The sequence below is a fragment of the Mustela nigripes genome, chromosome 6 (assembly GCF_022355385.1).
Source record: "Mustela nigripes isolate SB6536 chromosome 6, MUSNIG.SB6536, whole genome shotgun sequence".
NCBI lineage: Eukaryota > Metazoa > Chordata > Mammalia > Carnivora > Mustelidae > Mustela > Mustela nigripes.
The window spans coordinates 14,062,637-14,074,812 of record NC_081562.1 but is presented as its reverse complement, the minus strand read 5'-3'; the positions used below and the strand labels follow the sequence as shown (position 1 = coordinate 14,074,812).

The following is a 12,176-nucleotide window of genomic DNA, read 5'->3' as shown; positions in this document are numbered from 1 at the left end:
TGAGACATAATTCAGTTTTAAAACCTGGAAAGTCCCAAGCAAACTGTACCCTGGCCAGCTGTGTAGCCAGGACTTTTACGAGAGCCCGAAATGCTCCAGTGCTGAGTTTAGCTATAGGTGATTGGACCGGGAATGGATATCTGGGCCCAGGGTGTCTAATCACATTGCATGAAGGAATCATCTGAAGTCAATCCGACTTCTTTTAGGAATTTGCTTTGGGAACAGGGAAGGAATGTATCAATGAGCAGTGGGAAATAGGTCTGAAAGTTCATTAACGAAAGAGTGGACGACAGAGATCAGTTAGTGAAGTATTGGCTGAAGTAACAAGGGAGGGAAAATTAGGAATAAGGAACTGGTCATAAGAAGCAGAGAGAGGAGCAGAGAAACAAGATTCTTCAATGTTCTTGCACTTCCCAAGGACTTTCTTGTTCGTTCATCTCTAGATTCCTGTGCAAGTATCCTCAAAAATAATAGCTTATGCCCTCTTAGAAACTCCCCTGAAGGAATATCAGTTCTTTGCAAGTGAAGAGACTTGTTCAATACTCCTGGTTATTACCCATCATTTTCATCTTCAATCAACCTGATTGGCCAAAGTGGACTTCTCATTTAATCTCATTAAAAGTTGCATATCTTGTATAAGACCAAGTTTAAACATCTTCTTGGAAATTCATGCTTCCAGGATTTAGTCTGTGGACCAGGCGCAAGTGAAGAATAAGGTACAGGGCAAGAATTGCTAGATCCTCTGATGGGGTATCCCATGTCAGCTCTTCATTTTGGCAAACTGCCTCTCCTTTCCAGCATAGAATCTGGCCTGGTAACTTGCCTGTGGTCATGTAGACTCCCACCCTACCTCCTGGTCCTTCTGGCTTTTTTTTTTTTTTTTCAGCATAACAGTATTCATTGTTTTTGCACCACACCCAGTGCTCCATGCAATCTGTGCCCTCTCTAATACCCACCACCAGGTTCCCCCAACCTCCCACCCCCGCCCCTTCAAACCCCTCAGATTGTTTTTCAGAGTCCATAGTCTCTCATGGTTCACCTCCCCTTCTAATTTCTCCCAACTCCCTTCTCCTCTCTAACTCCCCTTGTCCTCCATGCTATTTGTTATGCTCCACAAATAAGTGAAACCATATGATAATTGACTCTCTCTGCTTGACTTATTTCACTCAGCATAATCTCTTCCAGTCCCGTCCATGTTGATACAAAAGTTGGGTATTCATCCTTTCTGATGGAGAGGCATAATACTCCATGGTGTATATGGACCACATCTTCCTTATCCATTCGTCCATGGAAGGGCATCTTGGTTCTTTCCACAGTTTGGCAACCATGGCCATCCTTCTGGCTTTTTAACCCCAGTCAGATAATCTCACCCAGTGTAGCCCTTGCTTTTCTTTCTGCCCTGACTGGCTCACTTGATGTGACTTTCTCCTCCCCATACACTCTTCATAGAATTACTATTTTATTTTCCACATAGAACATACCACAATTTCATATGACATGATTGATTTTTATTGTTTTTCTCCCCCAACAAGATGTAAGCTCCTTGGAACTTGTCTACTAAGTTTTGCTCACTGTAGTCTCACTGTCAAGGACAATGCCTTCCATGTGAGCAGGTACTGAGTGACTGAGTTAATTCATGATGGGAAGAAAAGTCACTGCTGCAAAGGGGGGGTTGGTCTTACCAGGGTCAGCCTGAATGGGGCAGGTATGAGCTCCTTAGCTAATAAGACTGTGATTTGAGGTTCTGATGTATTTCCTAGGACATCTGGTGTGGTTCGTCAGTTCAAAACCTTCAGGGTCTTCCCACTGCACTTGGAATACCCTTAGCTAATAAAGTTAGCTCTTCTTTGGTGGAAAAGTAATCAGCCCTCAGTTATCCAAAATAAGTTTGGGTTTCAGTTCAAGCTAAGGGAAGGGAATCACCTAGGGACCAAGCAGCTCAGGCACTGGTCTAACATTCTGCAACTGACTGCTGTGTGACTCTGGACAGGCCACTTTCCCTTTGTAGGCCTCAGTTTCCTCATCCTTAAAGTGAACGTGGGCCTCAGTCTCTTCATCCTTAAAGTAAATCTGGCTGGTCTGATTGGAACAGGGGTTTGGAGAGGATCAGGGAGATAGGCTACTCCAAGCAGGGCCTTTCCATATCATTTTCAGTGGTTTTCAATCCTGGCTTCAGGTTAGAATTGCCCCAGGGAGAGGATTGAGCTCAGGTACCAGCATTTTTTCTTAAGTACCCTGGAGATTCTGAAATCTATGATTTTCTGCAGTGTCAACCCATGGCAGATGACAAGTAGGAAGAAGACAAGATGTGGGCCAGCTGAAATTTTCTAACTTTTCTACTATTTTCTAGAAGTAACCTTTCTATTATTTTCTAGAAGTGTTATTGGCAATTCTGGATGACTAGATTCTAAGTATAAAGCTCATGACCTGTCCACTAGTCATTTAACAAACCTTTCTACAATTACTTAAATCTTATTGCAAATATTCCCCCATTAGACATTGTAATCCCTGATTGAGACGGGCTTTGTGCTGCCACTTCCTGACCATGTGAAGTTGGGAAAATTCTTTGATCTTTTGTTTCCTCATTTGCAAAATGTGGGCAGTATTTATAGCTTTTCCAGTGTTGTAAGAATTAAATGTACACAAAGCACCAACATCTTGCTGAGCACACAGCAGAGGCTCAATTAATATAAGTTCCTCTGAATCATGTCCCTTGGCATTAGGATTAAGTATCTTTGCACAGGACAAGTAACCCCATAAAATGTTCTGTAGAACACTGCTTCCCCATGATACTTCCCACCAAAGGACAAAGGAATGCTATGTTCAATTACATTAGGAAAACCTGCATGCCATACTCTCTTCTTGAAGTGGTATTTAGTAATGTGCTAGTAAGCCAGCTCTCTGAAAGAAAAACAAAACCCCAGATTTGTAATGTTTGCTGATTTCTGTGGTGTAAATACTCTCACCATGGCCAATTGAAGTTACCAATGTTGCATCATTAAATTTATTGAGAGGAGATGTGCAGAATTGGCTTCCTTGAGCTGGAAGGTGCTGGCTCCAACACACTACTAAAATTATTGTTAGCATGTTATAGTTTCTGATATGTCCTATAATAAATAAGCCTGTTTAACCTTACTTAGCTCAGCATTTTCCAAATATATTAGACTATGGAACCCTCTTCTCTCATAATACCTCTTGATATCCCATGGAACCAGTGTTACTGGGAACACACTTTGGGAACTACTGGTGTGTGTATGTTCAAAAAATTCATCAATATGCCATCATTTAAAAAAGTATAAGTGAGGTCTACTTAATTAGGGGTAGTGTACAAGGAGAGGAGTGCAGAGAAGAAAAGCCACAGCTCCCATCTTTAGAGAGGAGACATACATAAAGTAATTGGTGAACAACAGCTGAGCCAGAGCTGAGGAATACATTGAGGCTTTGATGCTCAGTGTGAAGAATGGGCTCTCGGGAGGGTGGAGAATAGGGAGGGCCCTCTGCTGGAGGTAGCCTTCAGCTAAGGCTGACAGCAAGGGGGGGCTTGCAGCAGGAGGGAACAGGGGTTTGGAGAAGATCAGGGAGAGAGGCTACTCCAAGCAGGCAGAGCTTGAATGGAGGCCTGAACAATGTAATGAGCATGTGGTTGGTACCCTGCCCCCATCTCATCTAATTTCCTTCAGGGTCTTACCTGGAGCACCCATGGTCTAAGAAAGAACTTTGGTCTTTCTTAGATGATCTCAACCCTTTGCAGCCCTTCCTTGTCTGCCTCCTTGGGCATGTTTCTGTGTGTCTATCTCTTTGATATGTCTGTGTGTATGTGTGTCTAAATGTCTGCAATTCAGAGGGCTCCCTAGGTAACAAGTTTCTCGGTGGAACCCCTAGAGGTCTTGAGAGTTTAGTTCTCTTTGGTGTGAGAACGTGTTGGAGCCCAACCAGGAACCAAACTCCATACTGAAGGAGAAGGCTCTTCCTCCTTCCCAGGGGCAAAGATACTATGTTTACCTTGGAGCACCATGTGGAGCTGAAGTTAGTCCCATCAAGTAATAATAACAGTTGTTATTTTATTTAAAAAAATGTGGTAACATATACATATATAAAATTTACCATTTTACCCATTTTTAAGTGTACAGTTCAGCGGCCTTAAGTTCATTCACCTTGTTGTGTAACCATCACCATTGTCCAACTTTGGGGCTTTTTCATTTCCCCAAGCTAAAACTCTGTCCCTATTAACTACTTGCTCTCCCTTTGCCTCTCCTGATACTACTTATTGACAACTCTGTAGCACCTACGTACTAAGAAGTTTACATAAATCAATTCATTTAATCCTAATATAATCTTACAAAGTAACCATCTCCACTTTAAATAATGAACGAAAAGATGAAGAAATGGTTTAGCAATTTGCCCCAAGGTCATAGCGCTAGGAACAGCAAAGCCAGTATGTGAAGTCAGCAAGATCCAACCCCTGAGCCCATGATGTGCTACCTCCTATTTATCTCAGGCCTAAGGCTGCACTCATTCCAGACTCATTAAGAAAAAAGACCCCTGTAAGGGTCCTTAAGTCTTCTGAGTGCATGAGGGCTAGAACCCTTCAGCCTTTGGGGATCAGCTCTTGACACCATCCCTCCCTCCCATATCAGATGATCAAGCCCCCAGCAGAGTGGATCTGGGCTATTCCGACCACCCCAAGAAGTGAGGGCTGTGCATACGGCTGGGAAGGATTCTGCCTCTGTGAGAATTGTCAGCTAGAAATGTCTGGGACAGAGTGGGACTAGGTCTGGCAGTCACAGCCTCTGAGGTGGCTCTTATTCTGGGGGTGGTGGTGGTGGTGGGTTAAGGGTGATGTCAGACTTGGAAGAGCTGAGGGCCAGGGCCAAGGAAGTGATTGGCAAGACAAGCTCTTGGCAGAGATGGCTCACTCTGCTCTTGAAAACAGCCACCTCTGAGCCGCCTGCAATGTACAAGAATAGTCAAAATGGAGAGTGCGGACAGAGATGAAGGATTCTTGGCTGTGGAGACAGATTTTTGGAATCTGAGTGACAAGGCCTGTCAGACACCTTCCACTGGGGATCTGACTTGAAATTGAAGCCTTGGTCTCAGTTCCTGTGTGGAGGCCTGTATGGCTTTACCCATTTGGTGGCCTCATTTTAAACCTTCCTGTTTGTGCATGCAAACGTGTGTGTATCATTGTGGGTTCAAAATGTCTAATAATGAGGCTCTCTGTAGCTATTTCAGACCCAATCACGTCAAGTCCAGACAGAGATCTAAGACGACTAGCTTGTGTTGTTTCCTGTCAAATTCCTTGGCCTTCTTGGAAATAGACTCATAAGGTTAGTTTACACAGCCAGGATGTCTTTCCCAGCTGGAGCAGGGTGGAGGGGAAAGTGACTGATGCTATACTACTCCCAGTCTGGCTGGTAGGCAGTGAGTGTGGAGGGGTCTTGAGCTGGAGAGTCCACACCCTTATCACCCACATTCTTCTGCATCCCCTTCTGAAAGCCTCCTTGCTATCCTACTCTCTCCATCAGAATCTCCCCAGATTCTGCCCCACCAAACACATCAATCGTGTCCACCATGACCTTTGGAAGAACACTGCTCTGGCCTCAAAGTTCTGCCAAGGAAAAGACTTTAGGATGTTTCTTTGAGCAAGAGGTGATCACTGACAGACACGTGACCCAAAGGCAGCCAAACATTCTAGGAGATAAGACAAAAAAGATTGAAAAAACAAAAGGGAGGCAATATAAGCAGAGCCATAGGAAATCCACATATTGGTGTTACAGCCACAGACTGGGAAATAACTGAGTCATAGATTAAGAAAATAGAGGAAAAGGGGGCTCCTGGATGGGTCAGTCGGTTAAACGTCTGACTCTTGATCTCAGCTCAGGTCTTGATCTCAGGGTCATGACTTCAAGCCCTGTGTTGGGCTCCATGCAGGTTGTGGAGACTACTTAAAAAAAAAACAAAACACACACAAAAAAGGAAAGAAAACAGAAGAAAAGGTGAGAATTTTTTTTTACTGAGAAATAAAACTGACAAAAAAGCATCTGGAAATTCTAGAACTGAAAGACGAAATAACACATTTTAAGAACTCGAAAGATAGGTTTAAGATAGGTTTAGCATAAGTTTAGATGCAGCTGAAGAAAAGATTAGTGATGATGAAGACAGGTAACTAAAATAAATGTGTTACTGGGTTCCACACTCTTACTTAGAGAATCTCCTATAGTTCTTCACTAGGTACCTGCCGGCCCCCAGAGTTTCTTAAATTGACTCTAGTCTCATTTCTCCCCTGTGTTCATCCTGTTCTTTACCTACATAGGAATGTATACTCTGTGTTCCCAAACATGCTGTGTATATTTTTGCTATTTCTCCTTCTCCTTCTTCTTCCTCTGGCATATTTATGCTTCTATTACTATTCTTACTCCAGGAAGTAACTCCCTACATTTCTGTCTGGTGAATTCATACTTATCTTTCAAGGATGAGCTCAGGTGTTATCTTCTCTGTGAAACCTTCCTCAGGCTTCTCCTGGTTCTTCCCTCATCCCTTCTTTGAGATACGGGGGACATTCCTCCAAAATAGTTCTTAGTACCATGTGTTACAATTATTTAATATTTCTATTTCTCCTTCTAGCATAGAATTCCACCAGAGGCAAGGCACATGTGTTATTCAACTTTTTAAAAAAATATTTTATTTATTTATTTGAGAGAGAGAGCACATGACAGGGGAGAGCTCAGAGGGAGAAGCAGACTCCCCACCAAGCAGGCAGTCTGATGTGGGGGTTGAATCTGGGACTCCAGGGTCAACACCTGAGCTGAAGGCAGTTACTTAACCAACTGAGCCATCTAAGTGTCCTGTGTTATTCAGCTTTTTGATCTTAGTTCCTAGCATAATTCCTGGTATATAGTTGTTTTAAATATTTTAATGGATAATACAAGAACTAAATTATTTCAGGACACAAATAAGTATCTTACTAATTTTTAATAAACTAATGCCAGCAAAACTGTGACTTAATGTTTAATACTTTTATTTGTCCATTTATTCATTTTATCTATCCCCCCCCCCTTACAGAATATAACCTCCACGAGAACAGAGATTTTTCTTTTTTTTCATTCACTGTGTGTCTCAAATGCCCAGCATAAAGTACTCAGGAAACATTTGTTGAATGAGTGAAATACTCTTTCTAATACTCTGAAGATTAAGGAAGGCACAAGGGACGAGCTAGCAGCTTGGACTGGGAACTTTGTGCCCACTGAAGACTGGACACAGTTTGGGGTCCCAGAGGCAGGTAGTCACCTAGAGGTGAGGGAAGAAGGCTACAAGAGAGAAGCTTTGAAGAAGAAGTGAGTGCATTAGCATATATTTTGGGGTCCAACCTTCTCTCTTTAAGTCCTGGTTTTAGCTATTTGGGTAAAACAGTAGTATCTGCCTCAATGTTGCCTCAATGTCTGCCACAAAGACTAAGATTCTGAGCATACAGCATGGGATACTGCACTCTACTATTGTTAGTTTTATTGTATTGTTTGGCCATGTGCCCAGCCTGGATTTGTCTTCTGATTTGGCCACAGAGATTTCCCAGTTCCTTCTAAGGTCTTTGAACAAACAAGTTTCCATCCTTATCCTTAAACACCTACTTAGTATAGTAGCTTATTTGTCTCTTTTCCTTTAATCCTCACCCCACGCCCATGAAGTTGATATTATTGGTGTTGGTTACAGATAAGAAGACAGGTTCAGAGATCCCAAGTGACTTGTCCTAACACTGCTAGCAAAACAAGAGAAAGAACTAGAATTTGAGAGTAGCCCCCCCTTTTTTTAAATCATCCAAGACTTACTGTCCTATCCTGCATTGCCCAAAGTCATACACCCAACAGAACGAAGGCTAGAACCCAGGTCTTTGGCCCTCAAACTGTTATTTTCACTGCATGATGGATAACAATTTGGGGATTCTCAGTGATCACCACCAATGTGGTCACTGGACAGCTGAGAAGACTAAGGCCCAGAGTCTATTAATCAGGTCTTGTGGCCTTGAAACTGAAAGTGGCCTTCCCACTGGGGTACCCTGTAGCTGGCACCTTGGCAGCCCCCAGAACAAGGAAGCTATTGTTTTTGTTAGGTGTTGCCCAACTTGGCTTCCAGACCAAAATAACTGAATGAATTAATGAATGAATGACCCAAAAAACCTCAGAATGGTTGGAAGACCCATAGTTCAGAAGCCCTCCTTCTGAAGGTCCCTCTTAACCATTTACATGTGGACTCTGCTCCTGCACCTATCCCCATCTCTCAACAACCTATTTCCTCTGTTGCTGAGACAGTTGAATGTCCCTAGAGAGAGTGAGAGCAAAAGGCCTTATGGTGCAAACGTTCAAATCCAGGTTCTTGGGGGCTTTCCTTTGCCTCCTGGTTTCTTAGGGCTGTGGCCAGAGCCAGAAAATCTGGTTCTCATTAGCTGTACTTTTGCTGTGAAATGAAGTGCTCTTTGAACCTGTGGGAGCAGGAAAGCCATTTACACCCCTGAGAGGACAGGGACGCCCGCTTTGCCAGCACATTCCTTTGGTTCTTTTTATCTCCTGGGTGGAGCTCTGGGAAGGCAGCTGCTGTTGCTGCCATCTTCCCAGTGCAGCCATGAGGGAAGGTGGTCTGCAGGGTGAGTAAGAAAGGATGGAGGGGATCATACTCCTCTCTCAAATGGCGTAGGAGAAACAAACTCCCAGTGGAGGTACCTGCCCTCTTTCTCTGTCCCCGTTCTCTTCTTGATACTTCCTTTGTCCTGGGTGGCTTCAATAGAACCCCAGAAATCATTCACCTGTCCATCCACCCAATCATCCATCCATCCACCTACCACCCACCATCCAAGCATCCCAGTGGGAATTTGAGAGTCCAGAATTGGAACCAAGAGAGTCCTTTCAAAAGTCCTGTCTCCTCCTTCATTTTACTGATGGAGAGACTGAAACCAAGAGAGTTAACTTGTTCCAGGTCACATGGCAAGTTCTTGGATTCATTCAACAAATATTTATTGGTCTTTTTCATGTGCCAGATCCCCACTCCCATTCCCACTGGAGGTAAACTATGGATACAACGGCAAAAAAAAAAAAAAAAAAAAAAATGCACATGTCTTAGCCTTCCTGATTATTCTAGCAATGGGGGCAGATGGTAAATGATTGAACAAACACACACAATAATGTCAGATGATGGTAAATGCTCTAACAAAATCAACAGAGGTATCTCTTTGAAAGGAATGGTTGGGGAGTAGGAAACACATTTAAACAAGGTAGTCGAGGAAGTCTCTCTGAGAAGGTAGAATTGGAGTTGAAATCTAGTGATAGCAAAGGGCTAGCCACAGAAATATGTGAGGGCACAGCATTAAAGGCAGAGGAATTGCTGATGCAAATGTCCTGAGATGGGAATAAGTTCGGCTGATTTGAGAAACAGAAAGAAGGACAGTGCAGCAGGAGCAAATGAACAAGAAGAGGAAGAGTGGTATAAGATGAAGCCAGACAGTTAAGTACTTCCCAAAGGGCCTAGAAATCATGGAAGAAGTTTAATTTCTAGCTATGTAAGCCATGGGGGAGTTCTAAGCATAGGGCTGACAGGAACTGTGTCGTGTTTTCAGAAAGATTCCTCTCTGGCTGTGTCAAGAAAGAGACAGGGGGCAAGGTGCACATGGGGAGGCTTGTTGGAGGCTACTGGGGTAGACCAAGTACAAGATGGAGAGAGACCACCATCTTTCCCCTGGCTCATGGTGATGGCAGCACGATGGACAGGAGAGGACAGAGTCAGGAAACATTGGGGAAGAGAGTTGAAGAGTCAAAATAAGTTGCTGATGGACTGGGTATGGGCTATAAAAGAGGAAGAAGGCTGGAAGGTGTTAGTCTGAGCAGTCTGTGTAGATGGTGTAGCACTTATCGAGATGGAGATCAGGAAGAGCAAGTTTCAAGAAGGAAATCAAGAGTTCTATTTGGGTAGATTAAATTGGAGATACCTCTTAGACAGAAGGCAGATGGGTAGACATCTGGAGTCAGTGGCCAAGGCTGGTCATACAGACACCCACACACAGATGCCTGCATGTGTGGGGGAAGATGCTTGGCCCTCAAAGGGCTGTAGACTCTGACTCAGGGCTGCTAAGAAGGCACTGCCCCTCTCCCACATCCAGGCCACGGAGGGGGCTTTGGAACTGCCAGGAAGTCAAATGGGCCTTCCTCCTGGAATCCCTCCCAAGTGAAAGCATCCCTACATGAGGGCGGGGGTGGAGGGAGGGGTTGGTAGAAACTTCTTTGGTTATAATAACAATAGTAAAAGTCTCAGCCGGGAGAAGGCTTATCTTGTTCTTGAGCTTTTTTTTTTTTTTTTTTTTTAAAGATTTTATTTATTTGACAGAGAGATCACAAGTAGGCAGAGCAGTAGGCAGAGAGAGGGGGAAGCAGACTCCTTGCTGAACAGAGAGCTCGATGTGGGACTCCATCCCAGGACCCTGATATCATGACCTGAGCCGAAGGCAGAGGCTTAACCCACTGAGCCACCGAGTCGCCCCTGTTTTTGAGCTTTTTGATGAATAAACATCACTTCAAATTCCTCACAGACTTGGGAGATTAGCCTGGGGCTAATGTCCCCATTTTATTGATGAGGAAATTGAAGCTCCAAAGAATTCAGTGACACCTCCAAGGACACCTAGATTTGAGTCCTGGGTCCAGGGCTTGAACTTAAGCCCTCTGAGACTGATATGACTGGATTCTTCCCTGCTGTCTACCTCCAGAAAGGTCTTATTTTGAGAGATCTAGCAGAGTGGACTTTGGGCTAAACTGCCAGGGTTCAAATCCTGACTTGTCAACCCTACTTCTGTTTCCTATGTGTAAAATGAGGACAGTAAGAGTGCCAACTTAGGAGGGTTATTATGAGTGTGAAGAGAAACTGTATTTATAAAGTGCTTAGAATAACACAGAAAATTCTATAGAAGTGTTGGCTACTACTGTTAAAATTACCTTAATCTATACTAGACAGTCTCATTGATATACCTGGGAGTGCCTAGAACCTAGAGGGAGGACCCAAGCCCCTCATGTAACAGATAGGAGAACTGAGGACAAGAGAAGGGAAGAGAGCAGCCACCTAAGCAAATTGGGCCCATGAGCCTGGCTAGTGGAAAAACTCTCTTTTCTCTCTGAAAGTCACCACCCACCAGGCTCTTTTCTTTTTCTCCAGGAGACAGACTTCCAAGCTTTCTATACCCTTAATTCATGTGGAATTTCTGCTCTGGGCTTGGCTCCCAGGAGGAGCCCCTCCACCCCTTTATGAAAATAGAGTAGAGTCATTCGGCAAAACCTCAGCCTAATGCTTTTAAGGAACTGGCAGGTTGAAGTAGGAAACTGTTCTAAGTAGAAACCACAGAAACAGCACATGCTTGTGGCTGCTGGCTGTTGCCTGCATCCTTGCCCAAGGCCCACGGGACGGGAGAGCTATTGGCCATACCATGTGAAGGGGCCTCAGGGGCCTAGCCCTGGTGCTGCTGGCCATATGTGGCCATGTGACAGCAAATGCCACGTCTTGTGGGCATGATATTTTCAGGTCAAATCAAGGTAAGGTGGTGAGATAGGCTACCAATGTTAGAAACACAGAAGGCTAATTTTAGAGCAAACTCTTTTCTGTGCAAGCCCCTCATGTTGTATCTATTGAAACAGAGGCCCAGAGAGGGGGAGCAATTTTCCTAAGTCACCCAGCAAGGCATGGTGAAACAGGAAAAGAGCCTATATCTTCTAGTACCTAATTCACTGTTCTTGAGCAATACTCATTCACATCTTCTGAGAAGAGTGAATGGGCCAACATTTGCCAAACACCCATTATGTGTATAGATCAGAACCCAGGTCCAGGGGCTTCATTCCACCACAACAAATTTTTTTTGTTGTTGCTTTTGTGTATGATGCCAGTAGAAAAATGCCTTGGTTTCCCAGGAGTGGGGACACATTGCACAGACCTGTCCCTATTCTTTTGCCTGCCACTTTGACTGTCTGGCTTGTGCTGGGATGCCAACTGAGGCCAAAAACAGAAACTATTTCTTATGAAACTCACCATAAAATTTAGGTTCCAATTCTACATCTAAAATCATGCTTACTTAGTGTGGTAGACAGAACAATGCCCCCACCTCCCCACCAAGATGCCCACATACGAATCCCTAGAACCTGTGAATACATTCTTAT

General features: G+C 44.0%; 1 protein-coding gene across 2 annotated transcripts in view; it reads right to left on the bottom strand.

The window, feature by feature from the left end:
- Positions 1 to 12,176, bottom strand: part of SYN3 (synapsin III) — a 453,479-nt gene that overhangs the window by 167,111 nt on the left and 274,192 nt on the right. The window lies entirely within an intron of this gene.